The sequence below is a fragment of the Triticum urartu genome, chromosome 1A (assembly GCF_056163025.1).
Source record: "Triticum urartu cultivar PI428250 chromosome 1A, HENAU_Tu73, whole genome shotgun sequence".
In the NCBI taxonomy this organism is placed as follows: domain Eukaryota; kingdom Viridiplantae; phylum Streptophyta; class Magnoliopsida; order Poales; family Poaceae; genus Triticum; species Triticum urartu.
In genome coordinates this window covers 442,456,183-442,466,408 of record NC_141873.1, presented here as the reverse complement: position 1 = coordinate 442,466,408, position 10,226 = coordinate 442,456,183, and positions in this window count along the sequence as shown.

Below are 10,226 nucleotides of genomic sequence, written 5' to 3'. Positions count from 1 at the left end.
CTTCTTTCCGGTGTTTGCTTCTTCGGGTTGGTTCCGGTAACATGGCATTTGTGAGGACCTGTTCAACTACGTCTATTTGTCTTCTTCATGGACTCGTTCTTCTTCCTTGCGGGATTTCAGGCAAGATGACCATACCCTCGAAATCACTTCTATATTTGCTTGCTAGTTGCTCGCTCTTTTGCTATGCCTATGCTGCGATGCCTACCACTTGCTTATCATGCCTCCCATATTGTTAACCCAAGCCTCTAACCCACCTTGTCCTAGCAAACCGTTGTTTGGCTATGTTACCGCTTTGCTCAGCCCCTCTTATAGTGTTGTTAGTTGCAGGTGAAGATTGAAGTTTGTTCCTTGTTGGAACATGGAGATGTTGTTCCTTGTTGGAACATGTTTACTTGTTGGGATATCACAATATCTCTTATTTAATTAATGCATCTATATACTTGGTAAAGGGTGCTCGGCCTTATGCCTAGTGTTTTGTTCCACTCTTGCCGCCCTAGTTTCTGTCATATCGGCGTTATGTTCCCGGATTTTGCGTTCCTTACGCGGTTGGGTTATAATGGGAACCCCTTGACAGTTCGCCTTGAATAAAACTCCTCCAGCAAGGCCCAACATTGGTTTTACCATTTGCCACCTAGCCTTTTCTTTCCCTTGGGTTAGCTAGCCCAAGGGTCATCTTTATTAAACCCCCCGGGCCAGTGCTTCTCTAAGTGTTGGTCCATCCCAGAGCACCGTGCGGGGCCGTCCCTTGGCAACTTGGGTTACATTGGCTCCCGTACGCTTAGCTTATCCGGTGTGCCCTGAGAACGAGATATGTGCAGCTCCTATCGGGATTTGTCGGCACAGTGGGTGGTCTTGCTGGACTTGTTTTACCATTGTCAAGGATATCTTGTAACCGGGATTCCGAGTCTGATCGGGTCTTCCTGCTAGAAGGAATATCCTTCGTTGACCATGAGAGCTTGTGATGGGCTAAGTTGGGACACCCCTGCAGGGATTTGAACTTTCGAAAGCCGTGCCCGCGGTTATGGGCAGATGGCAATTTGTTAATGTCCGGTTGTAGAAAACCTGAAGTTGACCTTAATTAAAATGCACCAACCGTGTGTGTAACCGTGATGGTCTCTTCTCGGAGGAGTCTGGGAAGTGAACACGGTGTTGGAGTTATGATTCACGTAGGTTGTTCTAGGATCACTTCTTGATCATAATTGTTCGATCGTGCTTTTGCCTTTTCTTCTCGTGCTCTTTTGCGAATATGTTAGCCACCATAAATGCTAGTCGCTTGCTGCAGCTCCACATCATACCCTTTTTACCTTACCTATAAGCTTAAATAGTCTTGATCGCGAGGGTGTGAGATTGCTGAGTCCCCGTGACTCACAAATACTTCCAAAACCAGCTTGCAGGTGCCGTTGAACCATGCAGATGATGCAACCAAGATCAAGGAGGAGCTCGATGAAGATCTTGTCCTTTGTGTTGTTTCGTTCCAGTTGATCAGTAGTGGAGCCCAGTTGGGGTCGATCGGGGATCTGTGTAGCATTTGGGGTAGTCTTCTTTATTTTGGTTCCGTAGTCGGACCTTGATTGTATCTGGATGATGTAATGCTTTATTCATGTAATTGTGTGAAGTGGTGTTTGTAAGCCAATTATGTATCTCATTCCCTTATGTATTACATGGGTTGTGGGAAGATTACCTCACTTGCGACATTGCTTTCAATGTGGTTATGCCTCGAAGTCGTGCTTCGACACGTGGGAGATATAGCCACATCGAGGGCGTTACACTATACTTGTTACAAAATCATTGCTATCACTGTTACCGTTACTATTGATGTTGCTACTACTATCAAAATTATCATACTACTTTGCTACTGGTCACATTGCTGCAGATAATTAATCTCTAGGTGTGGTTGAATTGACAACTCAGCTGCTAATACTTGCAAACATTATTTGGCTCCTCTTGTGTCGAATCAATAAATTTGGGTTGAATACTCTATCCTCGAAAACGGTTAAGATCCCCTATACTTATGGGTTATCAGGATCATATAGCTATCACATAACATATTATCTACATGATCCTCATGCATGCAAAGTTGACACTCTTCCAAAATAGTGGGATCATCAAACAAAGTCATGACCTCTCCAAGCCCACTTTTATCAAAAAATTCATAAGATGGATCATTCTCCGACGTAATGGGATCATTATTACCTAGAGTTGACACTCTTCCAAACCCACTTTCAATAATATTGTGATTATTATTATCAATATCATATTCATCATGAGGCTTAAATAAATTTTCAAGATCATAAGAAGTATTATCACCCTAATCATGATCATTGCAATAAGTAGTGGCCATAGCAAAACTAGCATCCCCAAGCTGGGGGTTTTGCATATTATTAGCACATTTGACATTAATAGAATTTATAATAACATCATTGGAATCATGCTTTTCTTTCAAGGAGCTATCGTGATTCACTTCATAAATTTGTTCTTTTAACACTTCATCACAATTTTCAGATTCATGAATTTCAAGCAAAACTTCATAAAGATAATCTAGTGCACTCAAGTCACTAGCAATAGGTTCATCATAATCAGATCTCTTAAAAAGATTAGAAAGTGGATGAGGATCCATAAATTTTTTGCTTTCTGATTTTCAATAAATACACAATTATTCCAAGCAAACAAAACAAGTAAGACATATAGACAAACAGAAAGAAGGCAAATATTTTTTGTATTTTTTCTGAAAATGTTTTAGAAGCGAGGGAGAGGAAAACGAGAGGCAAATGGCAAATAATTTAATGTAGGAGATGAGATTTTATGGTGGGTACTACTACCTCTTGAGCACTTGCGTTGGTATTCCCTTGAAGAGGAAAGGGTAATGCAGCAAAGTAGCATAAGTATTTCCCTCAGTTTTTAGCACCAAGGTATCAATCCAGTAGGAGGCCACGCACGAGTCCCTCGCACCTACACAAACAAATAAATCCTCGCAACCAACACGATAAGGGGTTGTCAATCCCTACACGGTCACTTACGAGAGTGAGATCTGATAGATATGATAAGATAATATTTTTGGTATTTTTATGATAAAGATGCAAAGTAAAATAAAAGGCAATAAAAATAACTAAGTGCTGGAAGATTAATATGATGAAAAATAGACCTGGGGGCCATAGGTTTCACTAGTGGCTTCTCTCAAGAGCATAAGTATTCACGATGGGTAAACAGATTACTATTGAGGAATTGACAGAATTGCGCATAGTTATGAGAATATGTAGGTATGATCATGTATATAGGCATCACATCCGAGACAAGTAGACCGACTCCTGCCTGCATCTACTACTATTACTCCACACATCGACCGCTATCCAGCATGCATCTAGAGTATTAAGTTCAAGAGAACAGAGTAATGCTTTAAGCAAGATGACATGATGTAGAGGGATAAACTCATGCAATGTGATATAAACCCCATCTTGTTATCCTCGATGGCAACAATACAATACGTGCCTTGCTACCCCTACTGTCACTGGGAAAGGACACCGCAAGATTGAACCCAAAGCTAAGCACTTCTCCCATTGCAAGAAAGGTCAATCTATTAGGGCAAACCAAACTGATAATTCAAAGAGACTTGCAAAGATAACCAATCATACATAAAAGAATTCAGAGAAGATTCAAATATTGTTCATAGATAAACTTGATCATAAACCCACAATTCATCAGTCTCAACAAACACACCGCAAAAGAAGATTACATCGAATAGATCTCCACAAGAGAGGGGGAGAACTTTGTATTGAGATCCAAAAAGAGAGAAGAATCCATCTAGCTAGTAACTATGGACCCGAAGGTCTGAAGTAAACTACTCACACTTCATCGGAGAGGCTATGGTGATGATGTAGATGCCCTCTGTGATCGATGCCCCCTCCGGCGGAGCTCCGAAAAGGCCCCAAGATGGGATCTCATGGATACAGAAAGTTACGGTGGTGGAATTAGGGTTTTGGCTCCGTATCTGGTAGTTTGGGGGTACGTTGGTATATATAGGAGGAAGGAGTACGTTGGTGGAGCAACAGGATGCCCACGAGGGTGGAGGGCGAGCCTAGGGGGGTAGGCGCACCCCCTACCTCGTGGCCTCCTAGTTGATGTCTTGACATAGGGTCCAAGTCCTCTGGATCACGTTCGTTCCGAAAATCACGTTCCCGAAGGTTTCATTCCGTTTGGACTCCATTTGATATTCTTTTTCTGCGAAACCCTAAAATAGGCAAAAAAAAACAGCAACTCTCGGCTGGGCCTCCGGTTAATAGGTTAGTCCCAAAAACAATATAAAAGTGTATAATAAAGCCCAATAATGTCCAAAACAGAATATAATATAGCTTGGAACAATAAAAATTATAGATATGTTGGAGACGTATCAAGCATCCCCAAGCTTAATTCATGCTCGTCCTCGAGTAGGTAAATGATAAAAACAGAATTTTTGATGTGGAATGCTACTTGGCACAATTTCAATGTAATTCTTCTTAATTGTGGTATGAATATTCAGATCCGAAAGATTCAAGATAAAAGTTCAATATTGACATTAAAATAATAATACTTCAAGCATACTAACTAAGCAATTATGTCCTCTCAAAATAACATGGCCAAAGAAAGTTCATCCCTACAAAATCATATAGTTTAGTCATGCTCCATTTTCGTCACACAAGAATGACCTCATCATGCACAACCCCGATGACAAGCCAAGCAATTGTTCCATACTTTAGTAATCTCAAACTTTTTCAAACTTCACTCAATACATGAGCGTGAACCATGGATATAGCACTATGGGTGGAATAGAATATAATGATGGGGGTTATGTGGAGAAGACAAAAAAGGGAGAAAGTCTCACATCAACGAGGCTAAGCAATGAGCTATGGAGATGCCCATCAATTGATGTTAATGCAAGGAGTAGGGATTGCCGTGCAACGGATGCACTAGAGCTATAAATATATGAAAGCTCAACAAAAGAAACTAAGTGGGTGTGCATCCAACTTGGTTGCTCATGAAGACATAGGGCATTTGAGGAAGCCCATTGTTGGAATATACAAGCCAAGTTCTATAATGAAAAGGTCCCACTAGTATATTGAAGTGACAAAACAAAAGACTCTCTATCATGAAGATTATGGTGCTACTTTGAAGCACAAGTGTGGTAAAAAGGATAGTAACATTGTCCCTTCTCTCTTTTTCTCTCATTTTTTTTGGGCCTTCTCTTTTTTTATATGGCATTTCTCTTTTTTTCCTCACTTGGGACAATGCTCTAGAAAATGATGATCATCACACTTCTATTTATTTACAACTCAATGATTACAACTCGATACTAGAACAAAGTATGACTCTATATGAATGCCTCTGGCGGTGTACCGGGATATGCAATGAACCAAGAGTGACATGTATGAAAGGATTATGAATGGTAGATTTTCCAGAAATACTATGTCAACTACATGATCAGGCAAAGCAATATGACAATGATGAACATGTCATGATAAACGGAATGGTGGAAAGTTGCATGGCAATATATCTCGGAATGGCTATGGGAATGCCATAATAGGTAGGTATGGTGGCTGTTTTGAGGAAGATATAAGGAGGTTTATGTGTGAAAGAGCGTATCATATCACGGGGTTTGGATGCACCATCGAAGTTTGCACCAACTCTCAATGTGAGAAAAGGGCAATGCACGGTACCGAAGAGGCTAGCAATGATGGAAAGGTGAGAGTGCGTATAATCCATGGACTCAACATTAGTCATAAAGAACTCACATACTTATTGCAAAAATATACAAGTCATCAAAAACCAAGCACTACGTGCATGCTCCTAGGGGGATAGATTGGTAGGAAAAGACCATCGCTCGTCCCCGACCGCCACTCATAAGGAGGACAATCAAAGAACACCTCATGTTTCAAATTTGTTACATAACGTTTACCATACGTGAATGCTACATGACTTGCAAACTTCAACACAAGTAATTTTAAAATTCACAACTACTCAACTAGCACAACTTTGATATCACTACCTCCATGTCTCAAAACAATCATCAAGCATCAAACTTCTCTTAGTATTCAACACACTCATATGAAAGTTTTTACTAGTCTTGAATACCTAGCATATCAGGATTATTTAAGTAAATTACCATGCTATTTAAGACTCTCAAAATATTCTAAGTGAATCATGAGAGAATAATAGTTTCTATAAAACAAAACCACCACCATGCTCTTGTTGGGGAACGCAGTAATTTCAAAAAAATTCCTACACACATGCAAGATCATGGTGATGCACAACAACGAGAGGGGAGAGTATTGTCTACGTACCCTCGTAGACCAGAAGCGTTATAACAACGCGGTTGATGTAGTCGTACGTCTTCACGACCCGACCGATCAAGCACCGAAACTACGGCACCTCCGAGTTTTTGCACACGTTCAGCTCGATGACGATCCCCGGACTACAATCCAGCAAAGTGTCAGGGATGAGTTCCGTCAGCACGACGGCGTGGTGACGATCTTGATGTTCTATCGTCGCAGGGCTTCTCCTAAGCATCGCTACAAAATTATCGAGGATTATGGTGGAGAGGGGCACCGCACACGGCTAAGAGATCAATGATCAATTGTTGTGTATCTGGGGTGCCCCCTGGCCCCCGTATATAAAGGAGTGGAGGAGGGGGCCGGCCAAGGAGGGTGGCGCGCCCAAGGGGGGGAGTCCAACTCCCACCGGGAGTAGGACTCCCCTTTTTCCTATTAGGAGTGGGAGAGGGAAGGAAGAGGAAGGAGGGAGGAAGGAAAGGGGGGCCGACCCCCCTCCCAATTCGGATTGGGCTTGGGGGGGCGCCCCCTTGCTCCTTTCCCCTCCTTTCCACTAAGGCCCAATAAGGCCCATATACCTCCCGGGGGTTCCGATAACCTCCCGATGATCCGGCATTGTCCCAATCTCACCCGGAACCTTTCCGGTGTCCAAATATAGTCGTCCAATATATCGATCTTTATGTCTCGACCATTTCGAGACTCCTCGTCAAGTCCGTGATCACATCCGGGACTCCGAACAACCTTCGGTACATCAAAATATATAAAGTCATAATGAAACTGTCATCGTAATGTTAAGCGTGCAGACCCTACAGGTTCAAGAACATTGTAGACATGACCGAGACACGTCTTCGGTCAATAACCAATAGCGGAACCTGGATGCTCATATTGGCTCCTACATATTCTACGAAGATCTTTATCGGTCAGACCGCATAACAACATATGTTGTTCCCTTTGTCATCGGTATGTTACTTGCCCGAGATTCAATCGTCGGTATCTCAATACCTAGTTCAATCTCGTTACCGGCAAATCTCTTTACTCGTTCCGTAATACATCATCTTGCAACTAACATATTAGTTGCATTGCTTGCAAGGCTTAAGTGATGTGCATTACCGAGAGGGCCCAGAGATACCTCTCCGACAATCGAAGCGACAAATCCTAATCTCAAAATATGCCAACCCAACATGTACCTTTGGAGACACCTGTAGAGCACCTTCATAATCACCCAGTTACGTTGTGATGTTTGGTAGCACACAAAGTGTTCCTCCGGTAAACGGGAGTTGCATAATCTCATAGTCATAGGAACATGTATAAGTCATGAAGAAAGCAATAACAACATACTAAACGATCGGGTGCTAAGCTAATGGAATGGGTCATGTCAATCACATCATTCTCCTAATGATGTGATCCCGTTAATCAAATGACAACTCATGTCTATGGTTAGGAAACATAACCATCTTTGATTAATGAGCTAGTCAAGTAGAGGCATACTAGTGACACTTTGTTTGTTTATACAATTCTAGCATGAATAATAAACATTTATCATGATATAAGGAAATAAATAATAACTTTATTATTGCCTCCAGGGCATATTTCCTTCAGTCTCCCACTTGCACTAGAGTCAATAATCTAGATTACACAGTAATGATTCTAACACCCATGGAGCCTTGGTGCTGATCATGTTTTTCTCGTGGAAGAGGCTTAGTCAATGCGTCTGCTACATTCAGATCAGTATGTATCTTGCAAATCTCTATGTCTCCCACCTGGACTAGATCCCAGATGGAATTGAAGCGTCTCTTGATGTGCTTGGTTCTCTTGTGAAATCTGGATTCCTTTGCCAAGGCAATTGCACCAGTATTGTCACAAAAGATTTTCATTGGACCTGATGCACTAGGTATGACACCTAGATCGGATATGAACTCCTTCATCCAGACTCCTTCGTTTGCTACTTCCGAAGCAGCTATGTACTCCGCTTCACATGTAGATCCTGCCACGACGCTTTGTTTAGAACTGCACCAACTGACAGCTGCACTGTTTAATGTAAATACGTATCCGTTTTGCGATTTAGAATCGTCTGGATCAGTGTCAAAGCTTGCATCAACGTAGCCATTTACGATGAGCTCTTTGTCACCTCCATATACGAGAAACATATCCTTAGTCCTTTTCAGGTATTTCAGGATGTTCTTGACCGCTATCCAGTGATCCACTCCTGGATTACTTTGGTACCTCCCTACTAGACTTATAGCAAGGCACACATCAGGTCTGGTACACAACATTGCATACATGATAGAGCCTATGGCTGAAGCATAGGGAACATCTTTCATTTTCTCTCTATCTTCTGCAGTGGTCGGGCATTGAGTCTTTCTCAACTTCACACCTTGTAACACAGGCAAGAATCCTTTCTTTGCTTGATCCATTTTGAACTTCTTCAAAACTTTGTCAAGGTATGTGCTTTGTGAAAGTCCAATTAAGCGTCTTGATCTATCTCTATGGATCTTAATGCCTAATATGTAAGCTGCTTCACCGAGGTCTTTCATTGAAAAACTCTTATTCAACTATCCCTTTATGCTATCCAAAAATTCTATATCATTTCCGATTAGCAATATGTCATCCACATATAATATCAGAAATGATACAGAGCTCCTACTCACTTTCTTGTAAATACAGACTTCTCCAAAAGTCCGTACAAAACCAAATGCTTTGATCACACTATAAAAGCATTTATTCCAACTCCGAGATGCTTGCACCAGTCCATAAATGGATCGCTGGAGCTTACATACTTTGTTAGCTCCCTTTGGATCGACAAAACCTATCGGCTGCATCATATACAACTCTTCTTCCAGAAATCCATTCAGGAATGCAGTTTTGACATCCATCTGCCAAATTTCATAATCATAAAATGCGGCAATTGCTAACATGATTCGGACAGACTTAAGCATCACTACAGGTGAGAAGGTCTCATCGTAGTCAATCCCTTGAACTTGTCGAAAACCTTTTGCGACAAGTCGAGCTTTGTAGACAGTAACATTACCGTCAGCGTCAGTCTTCTTCTTGAAGATCCATTTATTTTCAATTGCTTGCCGATCATTGGGCAAGTCAACCAAAGTCCACACTTTGTTCTCATACATGGATCCTGTCGTGGTTTTGTCACGGCAGATGTCCTAGAGAAAGGACTTAGTCGTGGAGCCATCGCCACGGGTTAGCTTGAAGGGGTTAAAGCGGAGACAAGGACGCAAGAGAGTTTATACTAGTTCGGCCCCTTCAATGAAGGTAAAAGCCTACGTCTAGTTGTGATGGAATTGATGGGTGTTTCGATGACTAGGGAGCAAATAAGCTTCACCTATGTCTCGAGTTGTTGTCTGTCTCTAAACCGCCGCTGGGTCATCCCCTTATATACATGGGTGATGCCCGTCGGTTTACAGAGTCCCGATACCGGCTCATAGATGCGTCCGGTTCAGTCTCCACTATTCCTAACTTATAACACAAGTTACATACCGACGCCGGTTTATAGCTATAAGCCTTAAACCGATTATGGGCCTTTAGCCCTCATCTGCCCTCATGGGCTTTTATCATACTCAACTACTGATGAAGTTAACCCGGCCTGTCCTGGCCAGTTTACGCCCAGTAGTAATATCCCCAACATCAGGCCCCAAATTGATTTGAACAGGTTCATGTCAATCCTTAGCAAAAATCTTCATCTTCAACATCTTCTTGTATTTTGTTGAACCACCATGATGTCATCTTCTCTGCTCGCGGTAGACCGGTGTGACATCACTGGTTATAAAGAACCTTATCCTGTTAACAAGCCTGCGACAATTAAGGCCGCAGCTTCGTTTCCAAACTCGCGGCTCCTTGATTCTCGCGCCTGACATATCCCTTTCTTTATAAATAAGACCGAAGGGTCATTTCCTTTCTCTTTCCCTCTGACCC